The 27,338-nt window shown below is 42.1% G+C and overlaps 36 non-coding genes across 36 annotated transcripts; all 36 read left to right on the top strand.

Moving 5' to 3' along the window:
• Window positions 1-190: 190 nt before the first annotated feature.
• On the top strand, window positions 191-262 carry trnap-ugg (transfer RNA proline (anticodon UGG)). The gene has a single exon. It is a non-coding gene; the product is annotated as a tRNA-Pro (tRNA).
• Window positions 263-870: 608 nt separating this feature from the next.
• On the top strand, window positions 871-942 carry trnap-agg (transfer RNA proline (anticodon AGG)). Its single transcript has one exon. It is a non-coding gene; the product is annotated as a tRNA-Pro (tRNA).
• A 581-nt stretch (window positions 943-1,523) lies between these two features.
• Window positions 1,524-1,595, top strand: trnap-cgg (transfer RNA proline (anticodon CGG)). Its single transcript has one exon. It is a non-coding gene; the product is annotated as a tRNA-Pro (tRNA).
• A 608-nt stretch (window positions 1,596-2,203) lies between these two features.
• On the top strand, window positions 2,204-2,275 carry trnap-agg (transfer RNA proline (anticodon AGG)). Its single transcript has one exon. It is a non-coding gene; the product is annotated as a tRNA-Pro (tRNA).
• Window positions 2,276-3,509: 1,234 nt separating this feature from the next.
• On the top strand, window positions 3,510-3,581 carry trnap-cgg (transfer RNA proline (anticodon CGG)). Its single transcript has one exon. It is a non-coding gene; the product is annotated as a tRNA-Pro (tRNA).
• Window positions 3,582-4,189: 608 nt separating this feature from the next.
• trnap-agg (transfer RNA proline (anticodon AGG)) lies at window positions 4,190-4,261 on the top strand. The gene has a single exon. It is a non-coding gene; the product is annotated as a tRNA-Pro (tRNA).
• Window positions 4,262-4,842: 581 nt separating this feature from the next.
• On the top strand, window positions 4,843-4,914 carry trnap-cgg (transfer RNA proline (anticodon CGG)). Its single transcript has one exon. It is a non-coding gene; the product is annotated as a tRNA-Pro (tRNA).
• A 608-nt stretch (window positions 4,915-5,522) lies between these two features.
• On the top strand, window positions 5,523-5,594 carry trnap-ugg (transfer RNA proline (anticodon UGG)). Its single transcript has one exon. It is a non-coding gene; the product is annotated as a tRNA-Pro (tRNA).
• A 608-nt stretch (window positions 5,595-6,202) lies between these two features.
• Window positions 6,203-6,274, top strand: trnap-agg (transfer RNA proline (anticodon AGG)). The gene has a single exon. It is a non-coding gene; the product is annotated as a tRNA-Pro (tRNA).
• A 581-nt stretch (window positions 6,275-6,855) lies between these two features.
• Window positions 6,856-6,927, top strand: trnap-cgg (transfer RNA proline (anticodon CGG)). The gene has a single exon. It is a non-coding gene; the product is annotated as a tRNA-Pro (tRNA).
• Window positions 6,928-7,535: 608 nt separating this feature from the next.
• On the top strand, window positions 7,536-7,607 carry trnap-ugg (transfer RNA proline (anticodon UGG)). Its single transcript has one exon. It is a non-coding gene; the product is annotated as a tRNA-Pro (tRNA).
• A 608-nt stretch (window positions 7,608-8,215) lies between these two features.
• Window positions 8,216-8,287, top strand: trnap-agg (transfer RNA proline (anticodon AGG)). The gene has a single exon. It is a non-coding gene; the product is annotated as a tRNA-Pro (tRNA).
• A 581-nt stretch (window positions 8,288-8,868) lies between these two features.
• trnap-cgg (transfer RNA proline (anticodon CGG)) lies at window positions 8,869-8,940 on the top strand. The gene has a single exon. It is a non-coding gene; the product is annotated as a tRNA-Pro (tRNA).
• A 608-nt stretch (window positions 8,941-9,548) lies between these two features.
• trnap-agg (transfer RNA proline (anticodon AGG)) lies at window positions 9,549-9,620 on the top strand. Its single transcript has one exon. It is a non-coding gene; the product is annotated as a tRNA-Pro (tRNA).
• A 582-nt stretch (window positions 9,621-10,202) lies between these two features.
• On the top strand, window positions 10,203-10,274 carry trnap-cgg (transfer RNA proline (anticodon CGG)). The gene has a single exon. It is a non-coding gene; the product is annotated as a tRNA-Pro (tRNA).
• A 607-nt stretch (window positions 10,275-10,881) lies between these two features.
• On the top strand, window positions 10,882-10,953 carry trnap-agg (transfer RNA proline (anticodon AGG)). Its single transcript has one exon. It is a non-coding gene; the product is annotated as a tRNA-Pro (tRNA).
• Window positions 10,954-11,561: 608 nt separating this feature from the next.
• trnap-agg (transfer RNA proline (anticodon AGG)) lies at window positions 11,562-11,633 on the top strand. The gene has a single exon. It is a non-coding gene; the product is annotated as a tRNA-Pro (tRNA).
• A 581-nt stretch (window positions 11,634-12,214) lies between these two features.
• Window positions 12,215-12,286, top strand: trnap-ugg (transfer RNA proline (anticodon UGG)). Its single transcript has one exon. It is a non-coding gene; the product is annotated as a tRNA-Pro (tRNA).
• A 608-nt stretch (window positions 12,287-12,894) lies between these two features.
• trnap-agg (transfer RNA proline (anticodon AGG)) lies at window positions 12,895-12,966 on the top strand. Its single transcript has one exon. It is a non-coding gene; the product is annotated as a tRNA-Pro (tRNA).
• A 1,261-nt stretch (window positions 12,967-14,227) lies between these two features.
• On the top strand, window positions 14,228-14,299 carry trnap-ugg (transfer RNA proline (anticodon UGG)). Its single transcript has one exon. It is a non-coding gene; the product is annotated as a tRNA-Pro (tRNA).
• A 1,260-nt stretch (window positions 14,300-15,559) lies between these two features.
• On the top strand, window positions 15,560-15,631 carry trnap-cgg (transfer RNA proline (anticodon CGG)). The gene has a single exon. It is a non-coding gene; the product is annotated as a tRNA-Pro (tRNA).
• A 608-nt stretch (window positions 15,632-16,239) lies between these two features.
• On the top strand, window positions 16,240-16,311 carry trnap-agg (transfer RNA proline (anticodon AGG)). The gene has a single exon. It is a non-coding gene; the product is annotated as a tRNA-Pro (tRNA).
• Window positions 16,312-16,892: 581 nt separating this feature from the next.
• On the top strand, window positions 16,893-16,964 carry trnap-agg (transfer RNA proline (anticodon AGG)). The gene has a single exon. It is a non-coding gene; the product is annotated as a tRNA-Pro (tRNA).
• Window positions 16,965-17,547: 583 nt separating this feature from the next.
• Window positions 17,548-17,619, top strand: trnap-cgg (transfer RNA proline (anticodon CGG)). The gene has a single exon. It is a non-coding gene; the product is annotated as a tRNA-Pro (tRNA).
• Window positions 17,620-18,226: 607 nt separating this feature from the next.
• Window positions 18,227-18,298, top strand: trnap-agg (transfer RNA proline (anticodon AGG)). Its single transcript has one exon. It is a non-coding gene; the product is annotated as a tRNA-Pro (tRNA).
• A 608-nt stretch (window positions 18,299-18,906) lies between these two features.
• On the top strand, window positions 18,907-18,978 carry trnap-agg (transfer RNA proline (anticodon AGG)). Its single transcript has one exon. It is a non-coding gene; the product is annotated as a tRNA-Pro (tRNA).
• Window positions 18,979-19,559: 581 nt separating this feature from the next.
• On the top strand, window positions 19,560-19,631 carry trnap-ugg (transfer RNA proline (anticodon UGG)). Its single transcript has one exon. It is a non-coding gene; the product is annotated as a tRNA-Pro (tRNA).
• A 608-nt stretch (window positions 19,632-20,239) lies between these two features.
• On the top strand, window positions 20,240-20,311 carry trnap-agg (transfer RNA proline (anticodon AGG)). Its single transcript has one exon. It is a non-coding gene; the product is annotated as a tRNA-Pro (tRNA).
• A 1,261-nt stretch (window positions 20,312-21,572) lies between these two features.
• trnap-ugg (transfer RNA proline (anticodon UGG)) lies at window positions 21,573-21,644 on the top strand. Its single transcript has one exon. It is a non-coding gene; the product is annotated as a tRNA-Pro (tRNA).
• Window positions 21,645-22,904: 1,260 nt separating this feature from the next.
• On the top strand, window positions 22,905-22,976 carry trnap-agg (transfer RNA proline (anticodon AGG)). The gene has a single exon. It is a non-coding gene; the product is annotated as a tRNA-Pro (tRNA).
• Window positions 22,977-23,559: 583 nt separating this feature from the next.
• On the top strand, window positions 23,560-23,631 carry trnap-cgg (transfer RNA proline (anticodon CGG)). Its single transcript has one exon. It is a non-coding gene; the product is annotated as a tRNA-Pro (tRNA).
• Window positions 23,632-24,239: 608 nt separating this feature from the next.
• Window positions 24,240-24,311, top strand: trnap-agg (transfer RNA proline (anticodon AGG)). The gene has a single exon. It is a non-coding gene; the product is annotated as a tRNA-Pro (tRNA).
• Window positions 24,312-24,919: 608 nt separating this feature from the next.
• trnap-agg (transfer RNA proline (anticodon AGG)) lies at window positions 24,920-24,991 on the top strand. The gene has a single exon. It is a non-coding gene; the product is annotated as a tRNA-Pro (tRNA).
• A 581-nt stretch (window positions 24,992-25,572) lies between these two features.
• trnap-agg (transfer RNA proline (anticodon AGG)) lies at window positions 25,573-25,644 on the top strand. Its single transcript has one exon. It is a non-coding gene; the product is annotated as a tRNA-Pro (tRNA).
• A 582-nt stretch (window positions 25,645-26,226) lies between these two features.
• Window positions 26,227-26,298, top strand: trnap-cgg (transfer RNA proline (anticodon CGG)). Its single transcript has one exon. It is a non-coding gene; the product is annotated as a tRNA-Pro (tRNA).
• A 608-nt stretch (window positions 26,299-26,906) lies between these two features.
• On the top strand, window positions 26,907-26,978 carry trnap-agg (transfer RNA proline (anticodon AGG)). The gene has a single exon. It is a non-coding gene; the product is annotated as a tRNA-Pro (tRNA).
• The last annotated feature ends 360 nt before the right edge of the window (window positions 26,979-27,338 follow it).

Raw genomic sequence — 27,338 nt, 5'->3', positions numbered from 1 at the left:
ATGTGGGCTGTTCAGGGTATGTGCCTAATAACTTCACTCACGTTGAGTGAAGGGAGAGCCAACTCCAAACAATATAGGCTCATTACTCTGGAAAAGTCAAAGAAGAAAGAAAGCAATCACAAATTCCCAGGATTCCATGGCTACGTCAGCTGTCCGCGCGCTCTCACGAAACGCAAAAAGTCCACCTTTTGGCTCGTTGGTCTAGGGGTATGATTCTCGCTTTGGGTGCGAGAGGTCCCGGGTTCAAATCCCGGACGAGCCCTTTCCTGGTTTATTGGCCTTGTGTCTTTCCTTTGCTGTGAAATCAGAGAAGGATTGAATCAATGACTATAACATTTAATGCATTTGGAATCAAAACCCCAAATAGGGCAATACAGCTCAAACCTCCACCACTCATTCCGAAGTTGCTTCAAGACCTTCTTAAATTAATTTCTTATCTGGAATTTGAAAGACAGATCCACACATGTCAGTAATCCTGTATCATGGAAGCACACCCTCTGCAGTATTATCTAAAGCAGTTTTGGTATTTGTACTATAAATCCAGATTGAAACGCTTCAAGTCAATGGTAGAGAAATGGAGATATAGACCTGTTCTGTCTTAAAGTTGGGCTTCTTGATAAAATGTGATGTGAGTTGGTGGAACCTGGCGGTGAGTATGGGCTCATTGGTCTCAGGTGTCTTTGTGGGCTGTTCAGTGTATGTGCCTAATAACTTCACTCATGTTGAGTGAAGGGAGAGCCAACTCCAAACAATATAGGCTCATTGCTCTAGAAAAGTCAAAGAAGAAAGAAAGCAATCACAAATTCACAGGATTCCATGGCTACGTCAGCTGTCCGAGTGCTCTCATGAAACGCAAAAAGTCCACTTTTTGGCTCGTTGGTCTAGGGGTATGATTCTCGCTTAGGGTGCGAGAGGTCCCGGGTTCAAATCCCGGGCGAGCCCTCCTCCCTTAAGAAACCTATACGGAAAGCTTGATGGTTAACTTTGGGTACCTTCCTTCATCTCAAAAGCGTCTCTCTTTGCTCTCCCAAATTGTTAATTAAGAGTGCTGATAACAATTGCAAAAATGTCCTGTCTTACTATATTGTTTGGAGCTGTAGCAGTTGGCTCTCCTTTCACTCAACATGAGTGAAGTTATTGAGGACATAGACTGAACATCCCCAAAATTAAAGCCACTGACAGTTAAGTGAACAACTCTACTTTTCTTTTACAATGCAATTTTTAGCTAGACAAACCGTTATCCCAGCTTTTACTTGGAGTTTACGTTGACCCTCCACAAGTTTACACTCACAGCTGGGATTTGTAGTGTTACAGATTGATTTACACATACTTTTGGCAACTAATCTCCACTTTAGAATAAGAGAACTTTGAAATAAAAAAAAATGGAAGCAACACTGACATTGAGTGAGCTGAACTGAAAGTTGTAGGATGTTTCTATTCGATGATCGAACGTACCTTCCGAGGGTATCTTTTTGCTATCTGTGGCCCGCGGCACTCGTATGAAGTCTAAAGTTGCAAATCTTGGCTCGTTGGTCTAGGGGTATGATTCTCGCTTCGGGTGCGGGAGGTCCCGGGTTCAAATCCCGGACGAGCCCTTCCCTGGTTTACTGGCCTTGTGGCTTCCCTTTGCTGTGAAATCAGAGAAGAATTGAATCAATGACTATAACATTCAATGCATTTGGAATCAAAACCCCAAATATGGCAATACAGCTCAAACCTCCACCACTCATTCCGAAGTTGCTTCAAGACCTTCTTAAATTAATTTCTTATCTGGAATTTGAAAGACAGATCCACACATGTCAGTAATCCTGTATCATGGAAGCACACCCTCTGCAGTATTATCTAATGCAGTTTTGGTATTTGTACTATAAATCCAGATTGAAACGCTTCAAGTCAATGGTAGAGAAATGGAGATATAGACCTGTTCTGTCTTAAAGTTGGGCTTCTTGATAAAATGTGATGTGAGTTGGTGGAACCTGGCGGTGAGTATTGGCTCATTGGTCTCAGGAGTTTTTGTGGGCTGTTCAGTGTATGTGCCTAATAACTTCACTCATGTTGAGTGAAGGGAGAGCCAACTCCAAACAATATAGGCTCATTGCTCTGGAAAAGTCAAAGAAGAAAGAAAGCAATCACAAATTCCCAGGATTCCATGGCTACGTCAGCTGTCCGCGTGCTCTCACGAAACGCAAAAAGTCCACCTTTTGGCTCGTTGGTCTAGGGGTATGATTCTCGCTTAGGGTGCGAGAGGTCCCGGGTTCAAATCCCGGGCGAGCCCTTCTCCTTTAAGAAACCTATACGGAAAGCTTGATGGTTAACTTTGGGTACCTTCCTTCATCTCAAATGCGTCTCTCTTTGCTCTCCCAAATTGTTAATTAAGAGTGCTGATAACAATTGCAAAAATGTCCTGTCTTACTATATTGTTTGGAGCTGTAGCAGTTGGCTCTCCTTTCACTCAACATGAGTGAAGTTATTGAGGACATAGACTGAACATCCCCAACATTAAAGCCACTGACAGTTAAGTGAACAACTCTTCTTTTCTTTTACAATGCAGTTTTTAGCTAGACAAACCGTTATCCCAGCTTTTACTTGGAGTTTACGTTGACCCTCCACAAGTTTACACTCACAGCTGGGATTTGTAGTGTTACAGATTGATTTAAACATACTTTTGGCAACTAATCTCCACTTTAGAATAAGAGAACTTTGAAATAAAAAAAAATGGAAGCAACACTGACATTGAGTGAGCTGAACTGAAAGTTGTAGGATGTTTCTATTCGATGATCGAACGTACCTTCCGAGGGTATCTTTTTGCTATCTGTGGCCCGCGGCACTCGTATGAAGTCTAATGTTGCAAATCTTGGCTCGTTGGTCTAGGGGTATGATTCTCGCTAAGGGTGCGAGAGGTCCCGGGTTCAAATCCCGGGCGAGCCCTCATCCCTTAAGAAACCTATACGGAAAGCTTGATGGTTAACTTTGTGTACCTTCCTTCATCTCAAAAGCGTCTCTCTTTGCTCTCCCAAATTGTTAATTAAGAGTGCTGATAACAATTGCAAAAATGTCCTGTCTTACTATATTGTTTGGAGCTGTAGCAGTTGGCTCTCCTTTCACTCAACATGAGTGAAGTTATTGAGGACATAGACTGAACATCCCCAAAATTAAAGCCACTGACAGTTAAGTGAACAACTCTACTTTTCTTTTACAATGCAGTTTTTAGCTGGACAAACCGTTATCCCAGCTTTTACTTGGAGTTTACGTTGACCCTCCACAAGTTTACACTCACAGCTGGGATTTGTAGTGTTACAGATTGATTTACACATACTTTTGGCAACTAATCTCCACTTTAGAATAAGAGAACTTTGAAATAAAAAAAAATGGAAGCAACACTGACATTGAGTGAGCTGAACTGAAAGTTGTAGGATGTTTCTATTCGATGATCGAACGTACCTTCCGAGGGTATCTTTTTGCTATCTGTGGCCCGCGGCACTCGTATGAAGTCTAAAGTTGCAAATCTTGGCTCGTTGGTCTAGGGGTATGATTCTCGCTTCGGGTGCGGGAGGTCCCGGGTTCAAATCCCGGACGAGCCCTTCCCTGGTTTACTGGCCTTGTGTCTTCCCTTTGCTGTGAAATCAGAGAAGAATTGAATCAATGACTATAACATTCAATGCATTTGGAATCAAAACCCCAAATATGGCAATACAGCTCAAACCTCCACCACTCATTCCGAAGTTGCTTCAAGACCTTCTTAAATTAATTTCTTATCTGGAATTTGAAAGACAGATCCACACATGTCAGTAATCCTGTATCATGGAAGCACACCCTCTGCAGTATTATCTAAAGCAGTTTTGGTATTTGTACTATAAATCCAGATTGAAACGCTTCAAGTCAATGGTAGAGAAATGGAGATATAGACCTGTTCTGTCTTAAAGTTGGGCTTCTTGATAAAATGTGATGTGAGTTGGTGGAACCTGGCGGTGAGTATTGGCTCATTGGTCTAAGGTGTTTTTGTGGGCTGTTCAGTGTATGTGCCTAATAACTTCACTCATGTTGAGTGAAGGGAGAGCCAACTCCAAACAATATAGGCTCATTGCTCTGGAAAAGTCAAAGAAGAAAGAAAGCAATCACAAATTCACAGGATTCCATGGCTACGTCAGCTGTCCGCGTGCTCTCACGAAACGCAAAAAGTCCACTTTTTGGCTCGTTTGTCTAGGGGTATGATTCTCGCTTAGGGTGCGAGAGGTCCCGGGTTCAAATCCCGGGCGAGCCCTCCTCCCTTAAGAAACCTATACGGAAAGCTTGATGGTTAACTTTGGGTACCTTCCTTCATCTCAAAAGCGTCTCTCTTTGCTCTCCCAAATTGTTAATTAAGAGTGCTGATAACAATTGCAAAAATATCCTGTCTTACTATATTGTTTGGAGCTGTAGCAGTTGGCTCTCCTTTCACTCAACATGAGTGAAGTTATTGAGGACATAGACTGAACATCCCCAAAATTAAAGCCACTGACAGTTAAGTGAACAACTCTACTTTTCTTTTACAATGCAATTTTTAGCTAGACAAACCGTTATCCCAGCTTTTACTTGGAGTTTACGTTGACCCTCCACAAGTTTACACTCACAGCTGGGATTTGTAGTGTTACAGATTGATTTACACATACTTTTGGCAACTAATCTCCACTTTAGAATAAGAGAACTTTGAAATAAAAAAAAATGGAAGCAACACTGACATTGAGTGAAATGAACTGAAAGTTGTAGGATGTTTCTATTCGATGATCGAACGTACCTTCCGAGGGTATCTTTTTGCTATCTGTGGCCCGCGGCACTCGTATGAAGTCTAAAGTTGCAAATCTTGGCTCGTTGGTCTAGGGGTATGATTCTCGCTTCGGGTGCGGGAGGTCCCGGGTTCAAATCCCGGACGAGCCCTTCCCTGGTTTACTGGCCTTGTGTCTTCCCTTTGCTGTGAAATCAGAGAAGAATTGAATCAATGACTATAACATTCAATGCATTTGGAATCAAAACCCCAAATATGGCAATACAGCTCAAACCTCCACCACTCATTCTGAAGTTGCTTCAAGACCTTCTTAAATTAATTTCTTATCTGGAATTTGAAAGACAGATCCACACATGTCAGTAATCCTGTATCATGGAAGCACACCCTCTGCAGTATTATCTAAAGCAGTTTTGGTATTTGTACTAAAAATCCAGATTGAAACGCTTCAAGTCAATGGTAGAGAAATGGAGATATAGACCTGTTCTGTCTTAAAGTTGGGCTTCTTGATAAAATGTGATGAGAGTTGGTGGAACCTGGCGGTGAGTATTGGCTCATTGGTCTCAGGAGTTTATGTGGGCTGTTCAGGGTATGTGCCTAATAACTTCACTCACGTTGAGTGAAGGGAGAGCCAACTCCAAACAATATAGGCTCATTACTCTGGAAAAGTCAAAGAAGAAAGAAAGCAATCACAAATTCCCAGGATTCCATGGCTACGTCAGCTGTCCGCGCGCTCTCACGAAACGCAAAAAGTCCACCTTTTGGCTCGTTGGTCTAGGGGTATGATTCTCGCTTTGGGTGCGAGAGGTCCCGGGTTCAAATCCCGGACGAGCCCTTTCCTGGTTTATTGGCCTTGTGTCTTTCCTTTGCTGTGAAATCAGAGAAGGATTGAATCAATGACTATAACATTTAATGCATTTGGAATCAAAACCCCAAATATGGCAATACAGCTCAAACCTCCACCACTCATTCCGAAGTTGCTTCAAGACCTTCTTAAATTAATTTCTTATCTGGAATTTGAAAGACAGATCCACACATGTCAGTAATCCTGTATCATGGAAGCACACCCTCTGCAGTATTATCTAAAGCAGTTTTGGTATTTGTACTATAAATCCAGATTGAAACGCTTCAAGTCAATGGTAGAGAAATGGAGATATAGACCTGTTCTGTCTTAAAGTTGGGCTTCTTGATAAAATGTGATGTGAGTTGGTGGAACCTGGCGGTGAGTATTGGCTCATTGGTCTAAGGTGTTTTTGTGGGCTGTTCAGTGTATGTGCCTAATAACTTCACTCATGTTGAGTGAAGGGAGAGCCAACTCCAAACAATATAGGCTCATTGCTCTGGAAAAGTCAAAGAAGAAAGAAAGCAATCACAAATTCACAGGATTCCATGGCTACGTCAGCTGTCCGCGTGCTCTCACGAAACGCAAAAAGTCCACTTTTTGGCTCGTTTGTCTAGGGGTATGATTCTCGCTTAGGGTGCGAGAGGTCCCGGGTTCAAATCCCGGGCGAGCCCTCCTCCCTTAAGAAACCTATACGGAAAGCTTGATGGTTAACTTTGGGTACCTTCCTTCATCTCAAAAGCGTCTCTCTTTGCTCTCCCAAATTGTTAATTAAGAGTGCTGATAACAATTGCAAAAATATCCTGTCTTACTATATTGTTTGGAGCTGTAGCAGTTGGCTCTCCTTTCACTCAACATGAGTGAAGTTATTGAGGACATAGACTGAACATCCCCAAAATTAAAGCCACTGACAGTTAAGTGAACAACTCTACTTTTCTTTTACAATGCAATTTTTAGCTAGACAAACCGTTATCCCAGCTTTTACTTGGAGTTTACGTTGACCCTCCACAAGTTTACACTCACAGCTGGGATTTGTAGTGTTACAGATTGATTTACACATACTTTTGGCAACTAATCTCCACTTTAGAATAAGAGAACTTTGAAATAAAAAAAAATGGAAGCAACACTGACATTGAGTGAAATGAACTGAAAGTTGTAGGATGTTTCTATTCGATGATCGAACGTACCTTCCGAGGGTATCTTTTTGCTATCTGTGGCCCGCGGCACTCGTATGAAGTCTAAAGTTGCAAATCTTGGCTCGTTGGTCTAGGGGTATGATTCTCGCTTCGGGTGCGGGAGGTCCCGGGTTCAAATCCCGGACGAGCCCTTCCCTGGTTTACTGGCCTTGTGTCTTCCCTTTGCTGTGAAATCAGAGAAGAATTGAATCAATGACTATAACATTCAATGCATTTGGAATCAAAACCCCAAATATGGCAATACAGCTCAAACCTCCACCACTCATTCTGAAGTTGCTTCAAGACCTTCTTAAATTAATTTCTTATCTGGAATTTGAAAGACAGATCCACACATGTCAGTAATCCTGTATCATGGAAGCACACCCTCTGCAGTATTATCTAAAGCAGTTTTGGTATTTGTACTAAAAATCCAGATTGAAACGCTTCAAGTCAATGGTAGAGAAATGGAGATATAGACCTGTTCTGTCTTAAAGTTGGGCTTCTTGATAAAATGTGATGAGAGTTGGTGGAACCTGGCGGTGAGTATTGGCTCATTGGTCTCAGGAGTTTATGTGGGCTGTTCAGGGTATGTGCCTAATAACTTCACTCACGTTGAGTGAAGGGAGAGCCAACTCCAAACAATATAGGCTCATTACTCTGGAAAAGTCAAAGAAGAAAGAAAGCAATCACAAATTCCCAGGATTCCATGGCTACGTCAGCTGTCCGCGCGCTCTCACGAAACGCAAAAAGTCCACCTTTTGGCTCGTTGGTCTAGGGGTATGATTCTCGCTTTGGGTGCGAGAGGTCCCGGGTTCAAATCCCGGACGAGCCCTTTCCTGGTTTATTGGCCTTGTGTCTTTCCTTTGCTGTGAAATCAGAGAAGGATTGAATCAATGACTATAACATTTAATGCATTTGGAATCAAAACCCCAAATAGGGCAATACAGCTCAAACCTCCACCACTCATTCCGAAGTTGCTTCAAGACCTTCTTAAATTAATTTCTTATCTGGAATTTGAAAGACAGATCCACACATGTCAGTAATCCTGTATCATGGAAGCACACCCTCTGCAGTATTATCTAAAGCAGTTTTGGTATTTGTACTATAAATCCAGATTGAAACGCTTCAAGTCAATGGTAGAGAAATGGAGATATAGACCTGTTCTGTCTTAAAGTTGGGCTTCTTGATAAAATGTGATGTGAGTTGGTGGAACCTGGCGGTGACTATGGGCTCATTGGTCTCAGGTGTCTTTGTGGGCTGTTCAGTGTATGTGCCTAATAACTTCACTCATGTTGAGTGAAGGGAGAGCCAACTCCAAACAATATAGGCTCATTGCTCTAGAAAAGTCAAAGAAGAAAGAAAGCAATCACAAATTCACAGGATTCCATGGCTACGTCAGCTGTCCGAGTGCTCTCATGAAACGCAAAAAGTCCACTTTTTGGCTCGTTGGTCTAGGGGTATGATTCTCGCTTAGGGTGCGAGAGGTCCCGGGTTCAAATCCCGGGCGAGCCCTCCTCCCTTAAGAAACCTATACGGAAAGCTTGATGGTTAACTTTGGGTACCTTCCTTCATCTCAAAAGCGTCTCTCTTTGCTCTCCCAAATTGTTAATTAAGAGTGCTGATAACAATTGCAAAAATGTCCTGTCTTACTATATTGTTTGGAGCTGTAGCAGTTGGCTCTCCTTTCACTCAACATGAGTGAAGTTATTGAGGACATAGACTGAACATCCCCAAAATTAAAGCCACTGACAGTTAAGTGAACAACTCTACTTTTCTTTTACAATGCAATTTTTAGCTAGACAAACCGTTATCCCAGCTTTTACTTGGAGTTTACGTTGACCCTCCACAAGTTTACACTCACAGCTGGGATTTGTAGTGTTACAGATTGATTTACACATACTTTTGGCAACTAATCTCCACTTTAGAATAAGAGAACTTTGAAATAAAAAAAAATGGAAGCAACACTGACATTGAGTGAGCTGAACTGAAAGTTGTAGGATGTTTCTATTCGATGATCGAACGTACCTTCCGAGGGTATCTTTTTGCTATCTGTGGCCCGCGGCACTCATATGAAGTCTAAAGTTGCAAATCTTGGCTCGTTGGTCTAGGGGTATGATTCTCGCTTCGGGTGCGGGAGGTCCCGGGTTCAAATCCCGGACGAGCCCTTCCCTGGTTTACTGGCCTTGTGTCTTCCCTTTGCTGTGAAATCAGAGAAGAATTGAATCAATGACTATAACATTCAATGCATTTGGAATCAAAACCCCAAATATGGAAATACAGCTCAAACCTCCACCACTCATTCTGAAGTTGCTTCAAGACCTTCTTAAATTAATTTCTTATCTGGAATTTGAAAGACAGATCCACACATGTCAGTAATCCTGTATCATGGAAGCACACCCTCTGCAGTATTATCTAAAGCAGTTTTGGTATTTGTACTATAAATCCAGATTGAAACGCTTCAAGTCAATGGTAGAGAAATGGAGATATAGACCTGTTCTGTCTTAAAGTTGGGCTTCTTGATAAAATGTGATGTGAGTTGGTGGAACCTGGCGGTGAGTATTGGCTCATTGGTCTCAGGTGTTTTTGTGGGCTGTTCAGTGTATGTGCCTAATAACTTCACTCATGTTGAGTGAAGGGAGAGCCAACTCCAAACAATATAGGCTCATTGCTCTGGAAAAGTCAAAGAAGAAAGAAAGCAATCACAAATTCACAGGATTCCATGGCTACGTCAGCTGTCCGCGTGCTCTCACGAAACGCAAAAAGTCCACTTTTTGGCTCGTTGGTCTAGGGGTATGATTCTTGCTTAGGGTGCGAGAGGTCCCGGGTTCAAATCCCGGGCGAGCCCTCCTCCCTTAAGAAACCTATACGGAAAGCTTGATGGTTAACTTTGGGTACCTTCCTTCATCTCAAAAGCGTCTCTCTTTGCTCTCCCAAATTGTTAATTAAGAGTGCTGATAACAATTGCAAAAATGTCCTGTCTTACTATATTGTTTGGAGCTGTAGCAGTTGGCTCTCCTTTCACTCAACATGAGTGAAGTTATTGAGGACATAGACTGAACATCCCCAAAATTAAAGCCACTGACAGTTAAGTGAACAACTCTACTTTTCTTTTACAATGCAATTTTTAGCTAGACAAACCGTTATCCCAGCTTTTACTTGGAGTTTACGTTGACCCTCCACAAGTTTACACTCACAGCTGGGATTTGTAGTGTTACAGATTGATTTACACATACTTTTGGCAACTAATCTCCACTTTAGAATAAGAGAACTTTGAAATAAAAAAAAAATGGAAGCAACACTGACATTGAGTGAGCTGAACTGAAAGTTGTAGGATGTTTCTATTCGATGATCGAACGTACCTTCCGAGGGTATCTTTTTGCTATCTGTGGCCCGCGGCACTCGTATGAAGTCTAAAGTTGCAAATCTTGGCTCGTTGGTCTAGGGGTATGATTCTCGCTTCGGGTGCGGGAGGTCCCGGGTTCAATTCCCAGACGAGCCCTTCCCTGGTTTACTGGCCTTGTGTCTTCCCTTTGCTGTGAAATCAGAGAAGAATTGAATCAATGACTATAACATTCAATGCATTTGGAATCAAAACCCCAAATATGGCAATACAGCTCAAACCTCCACCACTCATTCCGAAGTTGCTTCAAGACCTTCTTAAATTAATTTCTTATCTGGAATTTGAAAGACAGATCCACACATGTCAGTAATCCTGTATCATGGAAGCACACCCTCTGCAGTATTATCTAAAGCATTTTCGGTATTTGTACTATAAATCCAGATTGAAACGCTTCAAGTCAATGGTAGAGAAATGGAGATATAGACCTGTTCTGTCTTAAAGTTGGGCTTCTTGATAAAATGTGATGTGAGTTGGTGGAACCTGGCGGTGAGTATTGGCTCATTGGTCTCAGGTGTTTTTGTGGGCTGTTCAGTGTATGTGCCTAATAACTTCACTCATGTTGAGTGAAGGGAGAGCCAACTCCAAACAATATAGGCTCATTACTCTGGAAAAGTCAAAAAAGAAAGAAAGCAATTAAAATTCCCAGGATTCCATGGCTACGTCAGCTGTCCGCGCGCTCTCACGAAACGCAAAAAGTCCACTTTTTGGCTCGTTGGTCTAGGGGTATGGTTCTTGCTTAGGGTGCGAGAGGTCCCGGGTTCAAATCCCGGACGAGCCCTTTCCTGGTTTACTGGCCTTGTGTCTTTCCTTTGCTGTGAAATCAGAGAAGAATTGAATCAATGACTATAACATTCAATGCATTTGGAATCAAAACCCCAAATATGGCAATACAGCTCAAACCTCCACCACTCATTCCGAAGTTGCTTCAAGACCTTCTTAAATTAATTTCTTATCTGGAATTTGAAAGACAGATCCACGCATGTCAGTAATCCTGTATCATGGAAGCACACCCTCTGCAGTATTATCTAAAGCAGTTTCCGTATTTGTTCTATAAGTCCAGATTGAAACGCTTCAAGTCAATGGTAGAGAAATGGAGATATAGACCTGTTCTGTCTTAAAGTTGGGCTTCTTGATAAAATGTGATGTGACTTGGTGGAACCTGGCGGTGAGTATTGGCTCATTGGTCTCAGGTGTTTTTGTGGGCTGTTCAGTGTATGTGCCTAATAACTTCACTCATGTTGAGTGAAGGGAGAGCCAACTCCAAACATTATAGGCTCATTGCTCTGGAAAAGTCAAAGAAGAAAGAAAGCAATCACAAATTCCCAGGATTCCATGGCTATGTCAGCTGTCGGCGTGCTCTCACGAAACGCAAAAAGTCGACTTTTTGGCTCGTTGGTCTAGGGGTATGATTCTCGCTTAGGGTGCGAGAGGTCCCGGGTTCAAATCCCGGGCGAGCCCTCCTCCTTTAAGAAACCTATGCGGAAAGCTTGATGGTTAACTTTGGGTACCTTCCTTCATCTCAAAAGCGTCTCTCTTTGCTCTCCCAAATTGTTAATTAAGAGTGCTGATAACAATTGCAAAAATGCCCTGTCTTACTATATTGTTTGGAGCTGTAGCAGTTGGCTCTCCTTTCACTCAACATGAGTGAAGTTATTGAGGACATAGACTGAACATCCCCAACATTAAAGCCACTGACAATTAAGTGAACAACTCTTCTTTTCTTTTACAATGCAATTTTTAGCTAGACAAACCGTTATCCCAGCTTTTACTTGGAGTTTACGTTGACCCTCCACAAGTTTACACTCACAGCTGGGATTTGTAGTGTTACAGATTGATTTACACATACTTTTGGCAACTAATCTCCACTTTAGAATAAGAGAACTTTGAAATAAAAAAAAATGGAAGCAACACTGACATTGAGTGAGCTGAACTGAAAGTTGTAGGATGTTTCTATTCGATGATCGAACGTACCTTCCGAGGGTATCTTTTTGCTATCTGTGGCCCGCGGCACTCGTATGAAGTCTAATGTTGAAAATCTTGGCTCGTTGGTCTAGGGGTATGATTCTCGCTTTGGGTGCGGGAGGTCCCGGGTTCAAATCCCGGACGAGCCCTTCCCTGGTTTACTGGCCTTGTGTCTTTCCTTTGCTGTGAAATCAGAGAAGAATTGAATCAATGACTATAACATTGAATGCATTTGGAATCAAAACCCCAAATATGGCAATACAGCTCAAACCTCCACCACTCATTCCGATGTTGCTTCAAGACCTTCTTAAATTAATTTCTTATCTGGAATTTGAAAGACAGATCCACACATGTCAGTAATCCTGTATCATGGAAGCACACCCTCTGCAGTATTATCTAAAGCAGTTTTGGTATTTGTACTATAAATCCAGATTGAAACGCTTCAAGTCAATGGTAGAGAAATGGAGATATAGACCTGTTCTGTCTTAAAGTTGGGCTTCTTGATAAAATGTGATGTGAGTTGGTGGAACCTGGCGGTGAGTATTGGCTCATTGGTCTCAGGAGTTTTTGTGGGCTGTTCACGGTATGTGCCTAATAACTTCACTCACGTTGAGTGAAGGGAGAGCCAACTCCAAACAATATAGGCTTATTGCTCTGGAAAAGTCAAAGAAGAAAGAAAGCAATCACAAATTCCCAGGATTCCATGGCTACGTCAGCTGTCCACGTGCTCTCACGAAACGCAAAAAGTCCACTTTTTGGCTCGTTGGTCTAGAGGTATGATTCTCGCTTAGGGTGCGAGAGGTCCCGGGTTCAAATCCCGGGCGAGCCCTCCTCCCTTAAGAAACCTATACGGAAAGCTTGATGGTTAACTTTGGGTACCTTCCTTCATCTCAAAAGCGTCTCTCTTTGCTCTCCCAAATTGTTAATTAAGAGTGCTGATAACAATTTCAAAAATGTCCTGTCTTACTATATTGTTTGGAGCTGTAGCAGTTGGCTCTCCTTTCACTCAACATGAGTGAAGTTATTGAGGACATAGACTGAACATCCCCAACATTAAAGCCACTGACAGTTAAGTGAACAACTCTTCTTTTCTTTTACAATGCAATTTTTAGCTAGACAAACCGTTATCCCAGCTTTTACTTGGAGTTTACGTTGACCCTCCACAAGTTTACACTCACAGCTGGGATTTGTAGTGTTACAGATTGATTTACACATACTTTTGGCAACTAATCTCCACTTTAGAATAAGAGAACTTTGAAATAAAAAAAAATGGAAGCAACACTGACATTGAGTGAGCTGAACTGAAAGTTGTAGGATGTTTCTATTCGATGATCGAACATACCTTCCGAGGGTATCTTTTTGCTATCTGTGGCCCGCGGCACTCGTATGAAGTCTAATGTTGCAAATCTTGGCTCGTTGGTCTAGGGGTATGATTCTCGCTTTGGGTGCGGGAGGTCCCGGGTTCAAATCCCGAACGAACCCTTCCCTGGTTTACTGGCCTTGTATCTTCCCTTTGCTGTGAAATCAGAGAAGAATTGAATCAATGACTATAACATTCAATGCATTTGGAATCAAAACCCCAAATATGGCAATACAGCTCAAACCTCCACCACTCATTCCGAAGTTGCTTCAAGACCTTCTTGAATTAATTTCTTAACTGGAATTTGAAAGACAGATCCACACATGTCAGTAATCCTGTATCATGGAAGCACACCCTCTGCAGTATTATCTAAAGCAGTTTTGGTATTTGTACTAAAAATCCAGATTGAAACGCTTCAAGTCAATGGTAGAGAAATGGAGATATAGACCTGTTCTGTCTTAAAGTTGGGCTTCTTGATAAAATGTGATGTGAGTTGGTGGAACCTGGCGGTGAGTATTGGCTCATTGGTCTCAGGAGTTTTTGTGGGTTGTTCAGGGTATGTGCCTAATAACTTCACTCACGTTGAGTGAAGGGAGAGCCAACTCCAAACAATATAGGCTCATTACTCTGGAAAAGTCAAAGAAGAAAGAAAGCAATCACAAATTCCCAGGATTCCATGGCTACGTCAGCTGTCCGCGCGCTCTCACGAAACGCAAAAAGTCCACCTTTTGGCTCGTTGGTCTAGGGGTATGATTCTCGCTTTGGGTGCGAGAGGTCCCGGGTTCAAATCCCGGACGAGCCCTTTCTTGGTTTACTGGCCTTGTGTTTTTCCTTTGCTGTCAAATCAGAGAAGGATTAAATCAATGACTATAACATTCAATGCATTTGGAATCAAAACCCCAAATATGGCAATACAGCTCAAACCTCCACCACTCATTCCGAAGTTGCTTCAAGACCTTCTTAAATTAATTTCTTATCTGGAATTTGAAAGACAGATCCACGCATGTCAGTAATCCTGTATCATGGAAGCACACCCTCTGCAGTATTATCTAAAGCATTTTCGGTATTTGTACTATAAATCCAGATTGAAACGCTTCAAGTCAATGGTAGAGAAATGGAGATATAGACCTGTTCTGTCTTAAAGTTGGGCTTCTTGATAAAATGTGATGTGAGTTGGTGGAACCTGGCGGTGAGTATTGGCTCATTGGTCTCAGGTGTTTTTGTGGGCTGTTCAGTGTATGTGCCTAATAACTTCACTCATGTTGAGTGAAGGGAGAGCCAACTCCAAACAATATAGGCTCATTGCTCTGGAAAAGTCAAAGAAGAAAGAAAGCAATCACAAATTCCCAGGATTCCATGGCTACGTCAGCTGTCCGCGTGCTCTCACGAAACGCAAAAAGTCCACCTTTTGGCTCGTTGGTCTAGGGGTATGATTCTCGCTTAGGGTGCGAGAGGTCCGGGGTTCAAATCCCGGGCGAGCCCTCCTCCCTTAAGAAACCTATACGGAAAGCTTGATGGTTAACTTTGGGTACCTTCCTTCATCTCAAAAGCGTCTCTCTTTGCTCTCCCAAATTGTTAATTAAGAGTGCTGATAACAATTGCAAAAATGTCCTGTCTTACTATATTGTTTGGAGCTGTAGCAGTTGGCTCTCCTTTCACTCAACATGAGTGAAGTTATTGAGGACATAGACTGAACATCCCCAAAATTAAAGCCACTGACAGTTAAGTGAACAACTCTACTTTTCTTTTACAATGCAATTTTTAGCTAGACAAACCGTTATCCCAGCTTTTACTTGGAGTTTACGTTGACCCTCCACAAGTTTACACTCACAGTTGGGATTTGTAGTGTTACAGATTGATTTACACATACTTTTGGCAACTAATCTCCACTTTAGAATAAGAGAACTTTGAAATAAAAAAAATGGAAGCAACACTGACATTGAGTGAGCTGAACTGAAAGTTGTAGGATGTTTCTATTCGATGATCGAACGTACCTTCCGAGGGTATCTTTTTGCTATCTGTGGCCCGCGGCACTCGTATGAAGTCTAAAGTTTCAAATCTTGGCTCGTTGGTCTAGGGGTATGATTCTCGCTTCGGGTGCGGGAGGTCCCGGGTTCAAATCCCGGACGAGCCCTTCCCTGGTTTACTGGCCTTGTGGCTTCCCTTTGCTGTGAAATCAGAGAAGAATTGAATCAATGACCATAACATTCAATGCATTTGGAATCAAAACCCCAAATATGGCAATACAGCTCAAACCTCCACCACTCATTCCGAAGTTGCTTCAAGACCTTCTTAAATTAATTTCTTATCTGGAATTTGAAAGACAGATCCACACATGTCAGTAATCCTGTATCATGGAAGCACACCCTCTGCAGTATTATCTAAAGCAGTTTTGGTATTTGTACTATAAATCCAGATTGAAACGCTTCAAGTCAATGGTAGAGAAATGGAGATATAGACCTGTTCTGTCTTAAAGTTGGGCTTCTTGATAAAATGTGATGTGAGTTGGTGGAACCTGGCGGTGAGTATTGGCTCATTGGTCTCAGGAGTTTTTGTGGGCTGTTCAGTGTATGTGCCTAATAACTTCACTCATGTTGAGTGAAGGGAGAGCCAACTCCAAACAATATAGGCTCATTGCTCTGGAAAAGTCAAAGAAGAAAGAAAGCAATCACAAATTCCCAGGATTCCATGGCTACGTCAGCTGTCCGCGTGCTCTCACGAAACGCAAAAAGTCCACCTTTTGGCTCGTTGGTCTAGGGGTATGATTCTCGCTTAGGGTGCGAGAGGTCCCGGGTTCAAATCCCGGGCGAGCCCTTCTCCTTTAAGAAACCTATACGGAAAGCTTGATGGTTAACTTTGGGTACCTTCCTTCATCTCAAATGCGTCTCTCTTTGCTCTCCCAAATTGTTAATTAAGAGTGCTGATAACAATTGCAAAAATGTCCTGTCTTACTATATTGTTTGGAGCTGTAGCAGTTGGCTCTCCTTTCACTCAACATGAGTGAAGTTATTGAGGACATAGACTGAACATCCCCAACATTAAAGCCACTGACAGTTAAGTGAACAACTCTTCTTTTCTTTTACAATGCAATATTTAGCTAGACAAACCGTTATCCCAGCTTTTACTTGGAGTTTACGTTGACCCTCCACAAGTTTACACTCACAGCTGGGATTTGTAGTGTTACAGATTGATTTACACATACTTTTGGCAACTAATCTCCACTTTAGAATAAGAGAACTTTGAAATAAAAAAAAATGGAAGCAACACTGACATTGAGTGAGCTGAACTGAAAGTTGTAGGATGTTTCTATTCGATGATCGAACGTACCTTCCGAGGGTATCTTTTTGCTATCTGTGGCCCGCGGCACTCGTATGAAGTCTAATGTTGCAAATCTTGGCTCGTTGGTCTAGGGGTATGATTCTCGCTTAGGGTGCGAGAGGTCCCGGGTTCAAATCCTGGGTGAGCCCTTTCCTCCTTTAAGAAACCTATACGGAAAGCTTCATGGTTAACTTTGGGTACCTTCCTTCATCTCAAAAGCGTCTCTCTTTGCTCTCCCAAATTGTTAATTAAGAGTGCTGATAACAATTGCAAAAATATCCTGTCTTACTATATTGTTTGGAGCTGTAGCAGTTGGCTCTCCTTTCACTCAACATGAGTGAAGTTATTGAGGACATAGACTGAACATCTTCAAAATTAAAGCCACTGACAGTTAAGTGAAAAACTCTTCTTTTCTTTTACAATGCAATTTTTAGCTAGACAAACCGTTATCCCAGCTTTTACTTGGAGTTTACGTTGACCCTCCACAAGTTTACACTCACAGTTGGGATTTGTAGTGTTACAGATTGATTTACACATACTTTTGGCAACTAATCTCCACTTTAGAATAAGAGAACTTTGAAATAAAAAAAAATGGAAGCAACACTGACATTGAGTGAGCTGAACTGAAAGTTGTAGGATGTTTCTATTCGATGATCGAACGTACCTTCCGAGGGTATCTTTTTGCTATCTGTGGCCCGCGGCACTCGTATGAAGTCTAAAGTTGCAAATCTTGGCTCGTTGGTCTAGGGGTATGATTCTCGCTTCGGGTGCGGGAGGTCCCGGGTTCAATTCCCAGACGAGCCCTTCCCTGGTTTACTGGCCTTGTGTCTTCCCTTTGCTGTGAAATCAGAGAAGAATTGAATCAATGACTATAACATTCAATGCATTTGGAATCAAAACCCCAAATATGGCAATACAGCTCAAACCTCCACCACTCATTCCGAAGTTGCTTCAAGACCTTCTTAAATTAATTTCTTATCTGGAATTTGAAAGACAGATCCACACATGTCAGTAATCCTGTATCATGGAAGCACACCCTCTGCAGTATTATCTAAAGCATTTTCGGTATTTGTACTATAAATCCAGATTGAAACGCTTCAAGTCAATGGTAGAGAAATGGAGATATAGACCTGTTCTGTCTTAAAGTTGGGCTTCTTGATAAAATGTGATGTGAGTTGGTGGAACCTGGCGGTGAGTATTGGCTCATTGGTCTCAGGTGTTTTTGTGGGCTGTTCAGTGTATGTGCCTAATAACTTCACTCATGTTGAGTGAAGGGAGAGCCAACTCCAAACAATATAGGCTCATTACTCTGGAAAAGTCAAAAAAGAAAGAAAGCAATTAAAATTCCCAGGATTCCATGGCTACGTCAGCTGTCCGCGCGCTCTCACGAAACGCAAAAAGTCCACTTTTTGGCTCGTTGGTCTAGGGGTATGGTTCTTGCTTAGGGTGCGAGAGGTCCCGGGTTCAAATCCCGGACGAGCCCTTTCCTGGTTTACTGGCCTTGTGTCTTTCCTTTGCTGTGAAATCAGAGAAGAATTGAATCAATGACTATAACATTCAATGCATTTGGAATCAAAACCCCAAATATGGCAATACAGCTCAAACCTCCACCACTCATTCCGAAGTTGCTTCAAGACCTTCTTAAATTAATTTCTTATCTGGAATTTGAAAGACAGATCCACGCATGTCAGTAATCCTGTATCATGGAAGCACACCCTCTGCAGTATTATCTAAAGCAGTTTCCGTATTTGTTCTATAAGTCCAGATTGAAACGCTTCAAGTCAATGGTAGAGAAATGGAGATATAGACCTGTTCTGTCTTAAAGTTGGGCTTCTTGATAAAATGTGATGTGACTTGGTGGAACCTGGCGGTGAGTATTGGCTCATTGGTCTCAGGTGTTTTTGTGGGCTGTTCAGTGTATGTGCCTAATAACTTCACTCATGTTGAGTGAAGGGAGAGCCAACTCCAAACATTATAGGCTCATTGCTCTGGAAAAGTCAAAGAAGAAAGAAAGCAATCACAAATTCCCAGGATTCCATGGCTATGTCAGCTGTCGGCGTGCTCTCACGAAACGCAAAAAGTCGACTTTTTGGCTCGTTGGTCTAGGGGTATGATTCTCGCTTAGGGTGCGAGAGGTCCCGGGTTCAAATCCCGGGCGAGCCCTCCTCCTTTAAGAAACCTATGCGGAAAGCTTGATGGTTAACTTTGGGTACCTTCCTTCATCTCAAAAGCGTCTCTCTTTGCTCTCCCAAATTGTTAATTAAGAGTGCTGATAACAATTGCAAAAATGCCCTGTCTTACTATATTGTTTGGAGCTGTAGCAGTTGGCTCTCCTTTCACTCAACATGAGTGAAGTTATTGAGGACATAGACTGAACATCCCCAACATTAAAGCCACTGACAGTTAAGTGAACAACTCTTCTTTTCTTTTACAATGCAATTTTTAGCTAGACAAACCGTTATCCCAGCTTTTACTTGGAGTTTACGTTGACCCTCCACAAGTTTACACTCACAGCTGGGATTTGTAGTGTTACAGATTGATTTACACATACTTTTGGCAACTAATCTCCACTTTAGAATAAGAGAACTTTGAAATAAAAAAAAATGGAAGCAACACTGACATTGAGTGAGCTGAACTGAAAGTTGTAGGATGTTTCTATTCGATGATCGAACGTACCTTCCGAGGGTATCTTTTTGCTATCTGTGGCCCGCGGCACTCGTATGAAGTCTAATGTTGAAAATCTTGGCTCGTTGGTCTAGGGGTATGATTCTCGCTTTGGGTGCGGGAGGTCCCGGGTTCAAATCCCGGACGAGCCCTTCCCTGGTTTACTGGCCTTGTGTCTTTCCTTTGCTGTGAAATCAGAGAAGAATTGAATCAATGACTATAACATTGAATGCATTTGGAATCAAAACCCCAAATATGGCAATACAGCTCAAACCTCCACCACTCATTCCGATGTTGCTTCAAGACCTTCTTAAATTAATTTCTTATCTGGAATTTGAAAGACAGATCCACACATGTCAGTAATCCTGTATCATGGAAGCACACCCTCTGCAGTATTATCTAAAGCAGTTTTGGTATTTGTACTATAAATCCAGATTGAAACGCTTCAAGTCAATGGTAGAGAAATGGAGATATAGACCTGTTCTGTCTTAAAGTTGGGCTTCTTGATAAAATGTGATGTGAGTTGGTGGAACCTGGCGGTGAGTATTGGCTCATTGGTCTCAGGAGTTTTTGTGGGCTGTTCACGGTATGTGCCTAATAACTTCACTCACGTTGAGTGAAGGGAGAGCCAACTCCAAACAATATAGGCTTATTGCTCTGGAAAAGTCAAAGAAGAAAGAAAGCAATCACAAATTCCCAGGATTCCATGGCTACGTCAGCTGTCCACGTGCTCTCACGAAACGCAAAAAGTCCACTTTTTGGCTCGTTGGTCTAGAGGTATGATTCTCGCTTAGGGTGCGAGAGGTCCCGGGTTCAAATCCCGGGCGAGCCCTCCTCCCTTAAGAAACCTATACGGAAAGCTTGATGGTTAACTTTGGGTACCTTCCTTCATCTCAAAAGCGTCTCTCTTTGCTCTCCCAAATTGTTAATTAAGAGTGCTGATAACAATTTCAAAAATGTCCTGTCTTACTATATTGTTTGGAGCTGTAGCAGTTGGCTCTCCTTTCACTCAACATGAGTGAAGTTATTGAGGACATAGACTGAACATCCCCAACATTAAAGCCACTGACAGTTAAGTGAACAACTCTTCTTTTCTTTTACAATGCAATTTTTAGCTAGACAAACCGTTATCCCAGCTTTTACTTGGAGTTTACGTTGACCCTCCACAAGTTTACACTCACAGCTGGGATTTGTAGTGTTACAGATTGATTTACACATACTTTTGGCAACTAATCTCCACTTTAGAATAAGAGAACTTTGAAATAAAAAAAAATGGAAGCAACACTGACATTGAGTGAGCTGAACTGAAAGTTGTAGGATGTTTCTATTCGATGATCGAACATACCTTCCGAGGGTATCTTTTTGCTATCTGTGGCCCGCGGCACTCGTATGAAGTCTAATGTTGCAAATCTTGGCTCGTTGGTCTAGGGGTATGATTCTCGCTTTGGGTGCGGGAGGTCCCGGGTTCAAATCCCGAACGAACCCTTCCCTGGTTTACTGGCCTTGTATCTTCCCTTTGCTGTGAAATCAGAGAAGAATTGAATCAATGACTATAACATTCAATGCATTTGGAATCAAAACCCCAAATATGGCAATACAGCTCAAACCTCCACCACTCATTCCGAAGTTGCTTCAAGACCTTCTTGAATTAATTTCTTAACTGGAATTTGAAAGACAGATCCACACATGTCAGTAATCCTGTATCATGGAAGCACACCCTCTGCAGTATTATCTAAAGCAGTTTTGGTATTTGTACTAAAAATCCAGATTGAAACGCTTCAAGTCAATGGTAGAGAAATGGAGATATAGACCTGTTCTGTCTTAAAGTTGGGCTTCTTGATAAAATGTGATGTGAGTTGGTGGAACCTGGCGGTGAGTATTGGCTCATTGGTCTCAGGAGTTTTTGTGGGTTGTTCAGGGTATGTGCCTAATAACTTCACTCACGTTGAGTGAAGGGAGAGCCAACTCCAAACAATATAGGCTCATTACTCTGGAAAAGTCAAAGAAGAAAGAAAGCAATCACAAATTCCCAGGATTCCATGGCTACGTCAGCTGTCCGCGCGCTCTCACGAAACGCAAAAAGTCCACCTTTTGGCTCGTTGGTCTAGGGGTATGATTCTCGCTTTGGGTGCGAGAGGTCCCGGGTTCAAATCCCGGACGAGCCCTTTCTTGGTTTACTGGCCTTGTGTTTTTCCTTTGCTGTCAAATCAGAGAAGGATTAAATCAATGACTATAACATTCAATGCATTTGGAATCAAAACCCCAAATATGGCAATACAGCTCAAACCTCCACCACTCATTCCGAAGTTGCTTCAAGACCTTCTTAAATTAATTTCTTATCTGGAATTTGAAAGACAGATCCACGCATGTCAGTAATCCTGTATCATGGAAGCACACCCTCTGCAGTATTATCTAAAGCATTTTCGGTATTTGTACTATAAATCCAGATTGAAACGCTTCAAGTCAATGGTAGAGAAATGGAGATATAGACCTGTTCTGTCTTAAAGTTGGGCTTCTTGATAAAATGTGATGTGAGTTGGTGGAACCTGGCGGTGAGTATTGGCTCATTGGTCTCAGGTGTTTTTGTGGGCTGTTCAGTGTATGTGCCTAATAACTTCACTCATGTTGAGTGAAGGGAGAGCCAACTCCAAACAATATAGGCTCATTGCTCTGGAAAAGTCAAAGAAGAAAGAAAGCAATCACAAATTCCCAGGATTCCATGGCTACGTCAGCTGTCCGCGTGCTCTCACGAAACGCAAAAAGTCCACCTTTTGGCTCGTTGGTCTAGGGGTATGATTCTCGCTTAGGGTGCGAGAGGTCCGGGGTTCAAATCCCGGGCGAGCCCTCCTCCCTTAAGAAACCTATACGGAAAGCTTGATGGTTAACTTTGGGTACCTTCCTTCATCTCAAAAGCGTCTCTCTTTGCTCTCCCAAATTGTTAATTAAGAGTGCTGATAACAATTGCAAAAATGTCCTGTCTTACTATATTGTTTGGAGCTGTAGCAGTTGGCTCTCCTTTCACTCAACATGAGTGAAGTTATTGAGGACATAGACTGAACATCCCCAAAATTAAAGCCACTGACAGTTAAGTGAACAACTCTACTTTTCTTTTACAATGCAATTTTTAGCTAGACAAACCGTTATCCCAGCTTTTACTTGGAGTTTACGTTGACCCTCCACAAGTTTACACTCACAGTTGGGATTTGTAGTGTTACAGATTGATTTACACATACTTTTGGCAACTAATCTCCACTTTAGAATAAGAGAACTTTGAAATAAAAAAAATGGAAGCAACACTGACATTGAGTGAGCTGAACTGAAAGTTGTAGGATGTTTCTATTCGATGATCGAACGTACCTTCCGAGGGTATCTTTTTGCTATCTGTGGCCCGCGGCACTCGTATGAAGTCTAAAGTTTCAAATCTTGGCTCGTTGGTCTAGGGGTATGATTCTCGCTTAGGGTGCGAAAGGTCCCGGGTTCAAATCCCGGGCGAGCCCTTTCCTCCTTTAAGAAACCTATACGGAAAGCTTCATGGTTAACTTTGGGTACCTTCCTTCATCTCAAATGCGTCTCTCTTTGCTCTCCCAAATTGTTAATTAAGAGTGCTGATAACAATTGCAAAAATATCCTGTTTTACTATATTGTTTGGAGCTGTAGCAGTTGGCTCTCCTTTCACTCAACATGAGTGAAGTTATTGAGGACATAGACTGAACATCCCCAACATTAAAGCCACTGACAGTTAAGTGAACAACTCTTCTTTTCTTTTACAATGCAATTTTTAGCTAGACAAACCGTTATCCCAGCTTTTACTTGGAGTTTAGGTTGACCCTCCACAAGTTTACACTCACAGCTGGGATTTGTAGTGTTACAGATTGATTTACACATACTTTTGGCAACTAATCTCCACTTTAGAATAAGAGAACTTTGAAATTAAAAAAAATGGAAGCAACACTGACATTGAGTGAGCTGAACTGAAAGTTGTATGATGTTTCTATTCGATGATCGAACGTACCTTCCGAGGGTATCTTTTTGCTATCTGTGGCCCGCGGCACTCGTATGAAGTCTAAAGTTGCAAATCTTGGCTCGTTGGTCTAGGGGTATGATTCTCGCTTCGGGTGCGGGAGGTCCCGGGTTCAAATCCCGAACGAGCCCTTCCCTGGTTTACTGGCCTTATGTCTTCCCTTTGCTGTGAAATCAGAGAAGAATTGAATCAATGACCATAACATTGAATGCATTTGGAATCAAAACCCCAAATATGGCAATACAGCTCAAACCTCCTCCACTCATTCCGAAGTTGCTTCAAGACCTTCTTAAATTAATTTCTTATCTGGAATTTGAAAGACAGATCCACACATGTCAGTAATCCTGTATCATGGAAGCACACCCTCTGCAGTATTATCTAAAGCAGTTTTGGTATTTGTACTATAAATCCAGATTGAAACGCTTCAAGTCAATGGTAGAGAAATGGAGATATAGACCTGTTCTGTCTTAAAGTTGGGCTTCTTGATAAAATGTGATGTGAGTTGGTGGAACCTGGCGGTGAGTATTGGCTCATTGGTCTCAGGAGTTTTTGTGGGCTGTTCAGGGTATGTGCCTAATAACTTCACTCCCGTTGAGTGAAGGGAGAGCCAACTCCAAACAATATAGGCTCATTACTCTGGAAAAGTCAAAAAAGAAAGAAAGCAATTACAAATTCCCAGGATTCCATGGCTACGTCAGCTGTCCGCGCGCTCTCACGAAACGCAAAAAGTCCACTTTTTGGCTCGTTGGTCTAGGGGTATGATTCTTGCTTAGGGTGCGAGAGGTCCCGGGTTCAAATCCCGGACGAGCCCTTTCCTGGTTTACTGGCCTTGTGTCTTTCCTTTGCTGTCAAATCAGAGAAGGATTGAATCAATGACTATAACATTCAATGCATTTGGAATCAAAACCCCAAATATGGCAATACAGCTCAAACCTCCACCACTCATTCCGAAGTTGCTTCAAGACCTTCTTAAATTAATTTCTTATCTGGAATTTGAAAGACAGATCCACACATGTCAGTAATCCTGTATCATGGAAGCACACCCTCTGCAGTATTATCTAAAGCAGTTTTGGTATTTGTACTATAAATCCAGATTGAAACGCTTCAAGTCAATGGTAGAGAAATGGAGATATAGACCTGTTCTGTCTTAAAGTTGGGCTTCTTGATAAAATGTGATGTGAGTTGGTGGAACCTGGCGGTGAGTATTGGCTCATTGGTCTCAGGAGTTTTTGTGGGCTGTTCAGTGTATGTGCCTAATAACTTCACTCATGTTGAGTGAAGGGAGAGCCAACTCCAAACAATATAGGCTCATTGCTCTGGAAAAGTCAAAGAAGAAAGAAAGCAATCACAAATTCCCAGGATTCCATGGCTACGTCAGCTGTCCGCGTGCTCTCACGAAACGCAAAAAGTCCACCTTTTGGCTCGTTGGTCTAGGGGTATGATTCTCGCTTAGGGTGCGAGAGGTCCCGGGTTCAAATCCCGGGCGAGCCCTTCTCCTTTAAGAAACCTATACGGAAAGCTTGATGGTTAACTTTGGGTACCTTCCTTCATCTCAAATGCGTCTCTCTTTGCTCTCCCAAATTGTTAATTAAGAGTGCTGATAACAATTGCAAAAATGTCCTGTCTTACTATATTGTTTGGAGCTGTAGCAGTTGGCTCTCCTTTCACTCAACATGAGTGAAGTTATTGAGGACATAGACTGAACATCCCCAACATTAAAGCCACTGACAGTTAAGTGAACAACTCTTCTTTTCTTTTACAATGCAATATTTAGCTAGACAAACCGTTATCCCAGCTTTTACTTGGAGTTTACGTTGACCCTCCACAAGTTTACACTCACAGCTGGGATTTGTAGTGTTACAGATTGATTTACACATACTTTTGGCAACTAATCTCCACTTTAGAATAAGAGAACTTTGAAATAAAAAAAAATGGAAGCAACACTGACATTGAGTGAGCTGAACTGAAAGTTGTAGGATGTTTCTATTCGATGATCGAACGTACCTTCCGAGGGTATCTTTTTGCTATCTGTGGCCCGCGGCACTCGTATGAAGTCTAATGTTGCAAATCTTGGCTCGTTGGTCTAGGGGTATGATTCTCGCTTAGGGTGCGAGAGGTCCCGGGTTCAAATCCTGGGTGAGCCCTTTCCTCCTTTAAGAAACCTATACGGAAAGCTTCATGGTTAACTTTGGGTACCTTCCTTCATCTCAAAAGCGTCTCTCTTTGCTCTCCCAAATTGTTAATTAAGAGTGCTGATAACAATTGCAAAAATATCCTGTCTTACTATATTGTTTGGAGCTGTAGCAGTTGGCTCTCCTTTCACTCAACATGAGTGAAGTTATTGAGGACATAGACTGAACATCTTCAAAATTAAAGCCACTGACAGTTAAGTGAAAAACTCTTCTTTTCTTTTACAATGCAATTTTTAGCTAGACAAACCGTTATCCCAGCTTTTACTTGGAGTTTACGTTGACCCTCCACAAGTTTACACTCACAGTTGGGATTTGTAGTGTTACAGATTGATTTACACATACTTTTGGCAACTAATCTCCACTTTAGAATAAGAGAACTTTGAAATAAAAAAAATGGAAGCAACACTGATATTGAGTGAGCTGAACTGAAAGTTGTAGGATGTTTCTATTCGATGATCGAACGTACCTTCCGAGGGTATCTTTTTGCTATCTGTGGCCCGCGGCACTCGTATGAAGTCTAAAGTTGCAAATCTTGGCTCGTTGGTCTAGGGTTATGATTCTCGCTTCGGGTGCGGGAGGTCCCGGGTTCAAATCCCGGACGAGCCCTTCCCTGGTTTACTGGCCTTGTGGCTTCCCTTTGCTGTGAAATCAGAGAAGAATTGAATCAATGACCATAACATTCAATGCATTTGGAATCAAAACCCCAAATATGGCAATACAGCTCAAACCTCCACCACTCATTCCGAAGTTGCTTCAAGACCTTCTTAAATTAATTTCTTATCTGGAATTTGAAAGACAGATCCACACATGTCAGTAATCCTGTATCATGGAAGCACACCCTCTGCAGTATTATCTAAAGCAGTTTTGGTATTTGTACTATAAATCCAGATTGAAACGCTTCAAGTCAATGGTAGAGAAATGGAGATATAGACCTGTTCTGTCTTAAAGTTGGGCTTCTTGATAAAATGTGATGTGAGTTGGTGGAACCTGGCGGTGAGTATTGGCTCATTGGTCTCAGGAGTTTTTGTGGGCTGTTCAGTGTATGTGCCTAATAACTTCACTCATGTTGAGTGAAGGGAGAGCCAACTCCAAACAATATAGGCTCATTGCTCTGGAAAAGTCAAAGAAGAAAGAAAGCAATCACAAATTCCCAGGATTCCATGGCTACGTCAGCTGTCCGCGTGCTCTCACGAAACGCAAAAAGTCCACCTTTTGGCTCGTTGGTCTAGGGGTATGATTCTCGCTTAGGGTGCGAGAGGTCCCGGGTTCAAATCCCGGGCGAGCCCTTCTCCTTTAAGAAACCTATACGGAAAGCTTGATGGTTAACTTTGGGTACCTTCCTTCATCTCAAATGCGTCTCTCTTTGCTCTCCCAAATTGTTAATTAAGAGTGCTGATAACAATTGCAAAAATGTCCTGTCTTACTATATTGTTTGGAGCTGTAGCAGTTGGCTCTCCTTTCACTCAACATGAGTGAAGTTATTGAGGACATAGACTGAACATCCCCAACATTAAAGCCACTGACAGTTAAGTGAACAACTCTTCTTTTCTTTTACAATGCAATTTTTAGCTAGACAAACCGTTATCCCAGCTTTTACTTGGAGTTTACGTTGACCCTCCACAAGTTTACACTCACAGCTGGGATTT

Source organism: Odontesthes bonariensis, chromosome 9 (assembly GCF_027942865.1).
Source record: "Odontesthes bonariensis isolate fOdoBon6 chromosome 9, fOdoBon6.hap1, whole genome shotgun sequence".
NCBI classification, from domain to species: Eukaryota; Metazoa; Chordata; class Actinopteri; order Atheriniformes; family Atherinopsidae; genus Odontesthes; species Odontesthes bonariensis.
The sequence above is the reverse complement of the archived record's forward strand: the minus strand, read 5'-3'. Positions and strand labels throughout refer to the sequence as shown.